The following is a 9,587-nucleotide window of genomic DNA, read 5'->3' on the forward strand; positions in this document are numbered from 1 at the left end:
TTCGTTCGTTCATTCTTTCTGTATTTGGTATAGGGTCTCACCATGCAGCTTGGACTCATAGTGATCCTCCTGTTTTCAGCTTTCCCAGCACTGAGATTACAGGCGTGTGCCTCCATGCCTGGTTTTGGTAGACAGCCCGGCATGTGGTGCTGGGGATCGAACCCTGCTCCCTGAGCTTGCCTAAGCAGGCCCTTGTCCATCTTTCTGTATTGGGAGATGACGAGGCTGGTGAACATAGAAGTGTCCAGCACTTGTTTTCCCTGTGGGCCCCATTCTGCCCAGGTGCCAGACACCTGGGGGTATCTGCACGGTCTCGAACGGCCGGGGTTTGCTGCGGTCCACGTGGCCGGGCCTGGGCTCCTGGGAGCCACCTGCCACCCAACCGCCCAGCCGGCAGCCTGTTGTCTGGCTTGTGGGGGTGCAGAGCAGCCGTTGTTCCGCACGCATCTGATCCCGTCTTTTCCACATCAGATCATTTGTAACCGTCACCAGGCAATCGGCCCGTCGCTGATTCAATCTCCGCTTTGTGCTGTCACAGCCGTTTTTCTGCACTGGGCTGATTTTGAAAGGAGTCCCATCTTCCAGGCCAGGCCACTTTTCAGAAGTGGGGGAGGAGCAAGGGAGCTGTGTGTATGTGTGTGTGTGTGTGTGTGTGTGTGTACACATGGAGAGGCTGTACACACACACACACACACTCTCTCACACTCTCACACTCTGCCACTGTCTCATCACCCCGAGCAGAAGTTGAAATGTAGGTAGAAAAGGGCCAGGCCCGCAGCCTCCGGTCCTTCCCCAACCCTGCACCCTGCCCACCTGCAGCACCCCCCTCATGCCCTGCATGCAAATGCAGTGGATTCTTGCCCAGCTGGGGAGGCACTCAGCATTCATCAGGCAGATCATTTTAGGGTACTCATGCCAGGGGAGGAAGACAGGATGAGGGTCCAGTGTCAGGGCAGAAAGCCTCAGCTTGACCTCCATCCAGGAGGACCTGTGGGAGGAGCGGGTGTTTGAGCGGAGGCCTGATGAGATAGAGCTGCGGAGAAGGCTGTGGGCAGGTGGGGACATGCTGGGGACAGTGTGGCCATGTGCCCTCCCCAGGTGGTGACAAGTCCTCAGCAAGGTGAGTATGAACTGCCATGTTCCATCTGTGTACAGTCACCCTGGGTTCTAAAGATTAGAAAAAGAGCATAGAATATCTCATTGGTAATTCTTGAGTATGTCTTCCATCCTGAGCTGGTAACTATTTAACACCTAGTGGACTAAATTAGATGTATTATTAAATGTAATTTCCCTGTGGCTATTAGAAAATTTGCACCTACGTGCACAGCTTGTGTCACTGCAAACTTCTGTTAGGCAGTGCTGGTGCGAAATACTGAGGGAGAGGCAAAACCACAGACGCAAAGGCCAGACTGAGGTTGTCTATCAGAGAGCCAGAAAGAAACCCATTGTGACTGAGCAGTGTTAGCCAGGGGACAGGGACAGTGCAGATGGGGTGGGCTCCAGGTATTACTAGAAATGCTATGGAAGCCAGTGGGGCAGTTTTGAGTGGCAGAGGGAACTAAGTTTCGCATGGAGAAGCCCAGCCTGGTTATACATCTGGAGAAGGGCTGGAGGCCAGGAGATGATGGGGTCCTGGGCGGAGCGGGGTCAGCTGCATGTGTGTTGGTGCCAGGACCTGCTTATGGGCTGCCTAGGCTTGATTTGGCTCCCCAGAAAGCTCAGCCCTTCGAAGCTTCCAGGACATTAGCCCCCACTGCCTGACCCTTCATGTCCTCCTCCCAACTGCTGTTCCCTGTCCTGTTTGGAAACTTAGCCAAGCACCAGCCTTCCATCTACAGGTGGTCAGGGGTGAAAATCCCTTTGAAACATTCCTAAGATAACAGACACAGAAGTGATGCATGCTCTTTGTAGAATTAGACATGCAGAGGAGCACAAAGGAGAAAAATAGAATTCCCCGGCGATGAACACAGGCACACGCTGGGCTGTGGTAGAGCAGGGGCTTGAGCACAGGAGGTCCAGGGCCTGCAGCCAGTGCTGCGGAAACCTCGGTGCCCTGCAGCTGGTCACGTGGTGGGGCCTCATCCCCAAAGGAGGATCATGCCGGGGAGGAGGACAGAGACCCCCTCTCAGCTGGCGAAGTGGAAAGCTGGTGACCAGTCCGCTCCCAAGTGATACATATTTGGCTGTCAGATGTTTTAAAAACAAAATTGTGAAGGTTCACCAGTCCAGGTGTGGAACTGCTGAGCCAAGTGGTGGCACTGTCATTGAGCCCAGGTGTCCTATTTCCTGGCCTCTGCCCCAAAGGCTCCTCTCATTTCTGCCCCAGCCCCAGAAACATCTGTTGATCTTGGCTCTGGGCTACACTCCCAGCCCTCACCAGCCACTTTCACCTGCTTCCCTCATCTCCCATCACAACTCTGCATCTTCAGAACACTCAGGGCCAACTCTTGGCCTGGTCCTCTCATGCCTGAATCTTCAGGCCTTGTCCAGCTCAGGCCCACCTGGTCCTCAGGGCCTTTGTCCCCAGCTCTGCCATCTAGCCTGCCTGTGGCCCTGGACAGCCCCTGCAGCCCGCTTCCCCTCGAGTGTGACAGCGACCGTCATTCTCCTGATTGTGAGGTGGGTTAAGTGAGGTGATGTCTATAAAGTGCTGAGCCCATAGGGAGCACTAAAAATAAGAACCTGCTCTATTATTGCTCTTACTATTAGATCTTCCCTTTTGCCTGGCTTAACCCTGAACCGTGGGTGTGTGGCTTGGGGGCTGGGTGTGAATGTGGCTCTGGAGAAGGCCTCTCGCACTCCTCGCTTCTCTTACCTTTGCCTCTGCACAGTGTTCCCTCTCCGGGAGACCCCTTGAGCCCCATGTCACCTGGCAACACCTCCTTTTAGACTTCCATTTCCATATTGCTCCTCCGGAAAGGCCCGTGCTTCCTCTAAAAGCACATGGCTGGGAGGGGCGGCTTGTGCCCGGCTCCCTGGTGCCCACTGTGTCATCATGGTATTGGGTGCTGTTGCTTGGTTTCCATTGCCAGCTTCCTCCCACCTTTGCAGGTGGGTGATGGGCTGGGGACTGGATGGCAAGGCCAGAGCTTGGAGAGGGGAGCCCCAACCCACCCACCCGCAGCAGTACAAGGCCCTCTCCCCAAACCCCACCTTGAAATCCGACTCTCTGGGGAGGAGACTTTGGAGAGTGCCGGCAAAAGAGAGTTCTTCATTCTGGATGCTGTCCCCACCCCCTCCCTGCTAGCACCCACAAAAGGCTCCCTTGAGGAGGATGGCCCCACCCATCCCTCCCTCGAAACAGGCTCTGAGGGCTTTGGCCCTGGAGGAGGTCTGTTGTCAGTCGACTGTTCTTCCATCTGGGAATCGGGGGCTTTTGAGCCTTCTGTGCCCTCCGCCCCTGCCCTTCCTGAGATTCCCTGTGCCCTGAAGCAGCACTTGCCCACAGAACAGAGGGTCTTCCTCCTGAAAGCCGAGCCCCACTGGTTTCTATGAGAGGTGTTGTCTAGGTCTCACCGGAGGTTTGCCCTCTATGTCCCAAGCTGCCCCACCTCCTCCCCAAGCCCTGCGCCTGCCTAATCAGGCTCAGCCCATGACCCTCCGGTTGGCTGTATCCTGCCCACCTGTGGAGAATAATGACAGTGACCCTGAATGACCCCTGTGGCTCCATGTGGGCCCCTGTCCCCATGACCCCGGCACATTCATGGTAAGGAATTAACCCGCTTCTCAGATGAAGAAACTGAGGCTTGGAGAGATGGACGGGTTTGCTCAAAGCCAGATTTCAGAGATAAAGCTGGGAATACAGTCTGCAGATGCAGATCTGTCTCCAAAGTCCAAATGCGGTACAGTTGGTCTCCGGGAAACATCTGGAGTAGTGGTGGCAAACCCACAGCTTGTGTGCTGAAGCTAGCTGTTATCATGAAAAGTTCTGAAAGATTCTCCATCACTGATTTGCCATGACAGCTCCAGGCCTGGTGGGCCGGCCTCCCATCCTGGCGTCCCTTTGTCTTTGCCTTATTATACCCTTGGTGCCCCCCACATCCCCAGGGTTTGTGGCTGCCTCGCATGTAGCATAGGACACACACTAAGAGTCTGTTGTGCAGTCTCCAGGGGTTGAAGTGCTGAGGAAGACAAGGCTAGTTCCCTTGGCAGCTGACATCCCTAGGCTCTCCGACGGCCCCACCCCTCTTGAGCTGGTGTGAGGAGCTGGCCGTGGTGCTGAAGGGCACAGAGACAGCGCCCACCCTAGACCCCAGTCCTGTGTCCCACTGGGATGCTCCCTGAGCCCCACCTCTTATCCACCCTTCCAGTGGACGATGTTTTCCTGGGGACCTCCTATGCACAGGCACTAGAGACAGCACTGTGAGCCCATGGAGCAAGGTTGGGCCTGGCCACCCAGGGATCCATTCACTGGACTGTTTCACATGTGTTTATTATGTGCTTTGTCTATTTAGAGGCCATCTAGACTCTGTGACTGTAACTATTTTTCTAGTTTCCTCTCTGGGCCAGAACTTTCAGTATCTTTGGCTGTAGCACCCAGCACTGAAGAATCTGGTGTCCCTCAGCAAGCCTGGTAGAATCTTAAGGTGTGAGCAGAAAGGGTTGCGTGAGCTGAAGTACAGGTGCACAGAGCCAGAGGGAGGCCCACCTGAGGACTCTGACTTCCCCTCAGAATTCCCGATTATCACTGTATCTGTTCGGTCTTCGTTTTGGCCCAGGGCTGACAGTGTCTCTGGCTTTAGTGTCCAGCCCAGAACCAGACCCAGATGAAATGACAGAAACAGCAATGGAGAACTAAACAGAGGGATGTCAGGTTGCGCAGAGCTGATCTTAGCAGCACCTCCGGTGGGGGTGGGGGGTGGGGTGTAGATGCTGCAATAATCCTGGGGGAGATGAGACCCCCTGTTGAAGGGGGTGGTGTTCCCCCACTCCCAACCTTAAAAGTGAGTGAAAATCCCTTTCTAGTGCTGCTGCCCGAATGGCAGTGGGAAATAATCACTTTTCACAGGTCCCTTATCCACAGCCAAGCCCTGTGCCGGTTTAATCAGCAGTGCCGTGTGACTTGAAGATTCCCCGGCTGGAGAGATCAGGAGAGGGGTTAAAGAAAATTACCCTGGCCTCCTCCATGCTAATGTAATCTCTAACCAGATCTTCCTAGCTGCAGCTCAAATTGCTTTTTAGATTAACATTTAATTATTAACAGGGTCCCCTGGAAGGCCTCAGGCTCTGGAATGGGGCTGGGGGGAGGGAGCAGCAGGAGGGGGGCTTCTGCCATGGCTGCCTTGCAGAGAGAGAGTGATGGGGGGACTGGGAGAGGGGAAAGGAAAAGGGAGAAGGGTCAGGCAGGGGGGTGGAGAAAGTCAGCCTGCAGGAAAGGAGGAGAAGGCAGAGGTGAGGGTGAGGAGCCAGAACAGAGCTAGACAATGGCTCCTCCTGTGGGGGGAGCCCTGAAGGGAGTGGGGGGGTACTGTGTGCTCCAATTCCCAGTGACTTCTGAATAAGTCCTTTGCCCTTCCGTCCTGGGGGAGGGCTGAAGGCCAAGGGCCAGTGGGTTCTCCCCACTCGCTCCTAAGAGGACTTCTGGAGGCTTTGGCTGGTTTGGTTGGCAGAGCTGGGGACTGACCAGAGAAGTGCCCTTCCAAGGGCTGTGCAGCCAAGCTCTGAGCTCAGCACTCCACCCTGAAGTTCACTCTCCCCTTCCATCCTGGGCCTCCTACCACCACTTCAGCCTCTTCCTGGGCTTGGGGCAGCAGCATGGCCAGGACAGTGTGAAGGGAAGGAGACTTCCGTTAGGGCTGCAGGGATGGCGTGGGAATGGGAAAGGTGCAGGCTGGGGCCTGGAGGAGTCACAAGTGCCGACTCCTCCTTCACCTCCCTGAGGGGACTCAGCATCCTCACTGTCCAGTCTGCTTTTTGCGCAAACCACTGGGATTTTCTAGCTTCCCATCTTGTCCCTACTTGAGATTGTAAATACCTCAGAGTCAGGGATGGCACCTAAAGCCCTTTTGTACCAACAGGCCAAGGACCTGTGCCTGGTGTACAGCTTGTGTCAGGAATCCAGATCAGATCGTCCTCTCCTGGCCCTCACACAGCCAGCTGGCTCCCTCTCCTTCATGCTTCAGCTAGAGAATGGAAGCTTGGTGCAGTGACTTCCCCAAGGTCACTCAGCTGGCCAGGACCCAGGGGCTTATTTCTGGCTGGCCGGTGCCACCCTAAATCTGTGGGGCCTGCAGGATTTCTGGTCCTGTTGGCTCTGGAAAGGGCCTGGCATGACCTTCCTCTCCCAGCCACCACCGGTCTTTGGCCTTGAGTGGAGCCACAGAAGCCAGTGTGGGCAGCTCCAGGGAGGATGAGGGCTGAAGGGGCACAGTCCATGGCCCTCACAGGGTCACAGCCTTGCCTGCGATGAGCCCAAGGGCATCTTCACATTCTGCCTTGCTTTGGGGCCAGCCCAGCTTGGCGAGGGGTGCCCCACTCATGCAGGCAAACCTCACCCACCTGCTGCTATGGGCAAGGGCTGCCGGGGTCTGTGGGGAGAGGCCAGCAGAGTCTGGTTGCAGCCAGGGCTGGGTTGAGCTGTGGGAGGTCAGTTCCAGTTGGCCGCTGTCCTGGCACCTCCAGAACAGGACATTCTTGCTGGTTTTCATGCTCTCAGTACACAGCACAGCGTGGCCCCCAGCAAATGCTGGGCAGGTGTTTGCTACCAGAGTGAGCAGGGTGCTCAGGTCAGTCCTGTTCTGCCCAGCGCTGACGGTTTAGGGACTGAATGGGCGACCTCCTGGGATGCTCTGCCCCCTCCCGCCTTCATCTCCCCCTCTGTGATCCCGGCCCTCTGGGTAAAATCAAAGTGGACTGGGGCCCTGGGGAGAAGTGGGGCCTGGCGGCTGCTCCTCCCTGCCCAGCTGACTGGAGCGGGGGGGCGGGCTGATGCCCCCCCCAGCCACACCGACATGGGGTGAGGTTGAGAATGTGTTGACACCCCTGGAGTCTGCCACCTATAAGCGGCGTGACCTTGCACGCATTGCCTCCCCACTCTGTGACCATTCCTAACCTAAGAGACAGGGCTGGACGCAGAACCTGCTCAAGAGGACAGGTGAGTGGACAGGAGAGGACATGCACAGGGCCTAGCACAGTCCGTCGCCGCTGGCTGCTTCAACGGAGCTATGGTCCACGTTGCTATTTCCAAGTCATCCCCTCCCACCGGCCTCTGCAGCCAGCCAGGGAGAGAGATGACAAAAGCCAGGCAGGGCCAAAGGCCCTGATTCTCTGTTCTTTTATTAAAAATAAAGACAGCCCTTAGACATCCTTCTCCCATTCATTGTTCTGCCAGGGCAAGCAGCAGGCTCGATTTCTCCTCGGACTTGCAAAGTTCCTTCCTTTCTTCCCCCTCCCCATCACATTTCCTTTATCTAAATCCTCAGCTATGAAAGGGCATATCGACAGCCAGGGGCGTTATCTGGTAGAGGGGACCTTTTCCTCGGGTGTCTCTGAGATAAGGCGTCTTATCAGCCCCCATGTCAGGGATGGTGCCAAAGCATTCTAATCACTGAGGCCCGAGACATTTTTCCCTCCCTCTCCCCCTTTTTATTATTAAAGTCACAAAAGACCTTGAGCTTATAAACAGATTTTGCAGATAGGGTTTCAAAATGAGCAGTGCTCCCTGGATGGCCCCTGGCTGGCTGGCCGGGAGAGTAACCAGTCCGTGTGGGCTTCCAGGAGGCTGGGTTCTGTAGATGATTCAGAAGCAAGGGGGTAGGATGGAGTCACAGACCCCAGTCCTGTCCTAGGCAGGCTCACTGTGTGACCTTCTGCAGGTTGCTTGGCTTCTCTGGGCCTCTGTTGTTTTATCTGGCAGTAACCAACTCGCTGATGCAGGTATCCAGTCAGCATCTATTTATTAAACTGTTACTCTTTGCCAGGCACTGGAGAGAGAGAAATAAGACACGGTCCTTGCCCCTCAGAAACTCACAGTCTAATGGAGAGACAGACACAAAAATAGGAGATTATACTTTGGTGTGATGAGAACAAGATGGGGGACACCCAGAGGAGGGGACAACTGAGACAGTGCTGAAACCAACAGGGGTGAGGATGGTCGTGCCGTGGGCAGAGAGCCATGTGTCCCTGAGGATGGGAGGCATGACGGCTGCCTGGTGTGAAGGCCAGCAGGGAACCACCAGAGATGAGAGGCCCAGACCAGATGGTTGGGCTGCTTCTGAGGCCAGAGAGGTGGCAAGGCTCTGACTTGCTTATTAATTGTAGGTAAGGGGGCGATTTAGGAAGTGGGGGTGAGGGCCCACTCCCCCACCCCAGACCTACCCCAGCAGGTCCAAGGGTGGCATTCTCTCCAGCAGGGCCTTTCCCGCTGGTCTTCCAGAGGTAAGGAAAGGCATGACATAGCAGCTGCCCTGGGAAAGCTGAGCCTGAGCTGTGCTGTCTCCTGGAGCTCCTCCCTGGTCCCCTGAGCTGTTGGTGGCCTTGCTGGCTGCTAGAGCTACCTGTGAAAGAGTTCCCAGTGAGGGGCAGCTGGCGGGGCCTGAAGGACTGCCCAGCAAGCAGGTTGCCCTCACCCTTCACAGCTGCAGTCCCAGCCTACCCCTTTGCACTGCAGGCTTTGGGGACTTGTGGCCCACGGAGTTGTAGGCCCTGGCAAAGCTAGGCTGCTGATCCAAGGCACCTGGTGAAAGGGCGGAGGGATGGTTGGACACGGCTAGGACCCAGGAAGAGGAAATGACAGGGCGGTCATGACAATCATGCAGTGACTTTCACTGTCCGCACAGGGGCAGTTACCCACCTGGGGTCACGCCGCAGGCACCAGGAGCGGGCGAGGTTCCAGGCTTCCAGCCCAGGGCTCCTTTGCCCTTCGGGGTCCTTGTCTACCTCCTCTTAGCCTGCTTAGCCCGTCTCTGGGCAGTAGCAGAGCTCAGTGGTGAAGGCCAGGCTCCCCGGCCACTGCCTGCTGGGTGGCCCCCGGCAGGGCTTGCCTTCTTCCAGTCTGAGTCCCAGCTATAAAGTGGGGAGGGTATGAACTGTTTTTTTTTTTTTTTTCAGCTTTCCCCCTGCCCCTCACTCCTGTATCAGATTGGTAAAACTGGCATGGAGCTGGCGGTAGAAAGTCCTGTGACCTTCCAGGTGTCCCCCAGGGGACTGCCTGAGCCTGTAGGGAGCCTGTCCCAAGGTGAACGGTGTATTTATATGTTCCAGTGGGAGTCTGTGTGAACACCCAGCCTGTCCTGTCCTGCCTGGGTGTGGGCACAAAGCCAGTGACCAGGGATGTGGTGGAGGGGGCCCGAGCCAGGCCTGCTCTGCCACCTGCTCACGTCCCAGGTCCCCGAGGAGCTGTGCTGTATTCCGCAGTCAAGGACTTTCATCCCTGCAGTAAGCCCCACTTCACTCCCTTTTTAAGCTGTATAATTTCTGCCTGATTGTAATGGCATATTTTAAAATTACCAGAAATCAAAGCCAGGAAGTGGATACTGCAGCTTTTTATTGCTTCGCTGTGTTAGGCTGGCAACTGGGGGGAGGGCAGAGAATCACCTCCCTCCCCCACATCCATCCCCCACTTTTCTCTGTGTCTGTCTGTCTCTCTC

The 9,587-nt window shown here is 56.0% G+C and overlaps 1 protein-coding gene across 3 annotated transcripts in view; it reads left to right on the top strand.

Moving 5' to 3' along the window:
- The window catches only part of Fam222a (family with sequence similarity 222 member A), a 56,742-nt gene that overhangs the window by 15,730 nt on the left and 31,425 nt on the right, over positions 1 to 9,587 (top strand). Inside the window, exon 1 of one of the 3 annotated variants that reach the window (XM_023720997.1) lies at positions 9,318 to 9,375. The exons of the other annotated variants lie outside the window; for them this stretch is intronic. The gene's annotated coding sequence lies outside the window, so the exon portion shown is untranslated. Of the gene's footprint in view, positions 1 to 9,317; positions 9,376 to 9,587 lie in introns of those variants that run through there. 3 annotated transcript variants of the gene reach the window in all.

The sequence above is a fragment of the Octodon degus genome, unplaced genomic scaffold (assembly GCF_000260255.1).
Source record: "Octodon degus isolate 3935 unplaced genomic scaffold, OctDeg1.0 scaffold00079, whole genome shotgun sequence".
NCBI lineage: Eukaryota > Metazoa > Chordata > Mammalia > Rodentia > Octodontidae > Octodon > Octodon degus.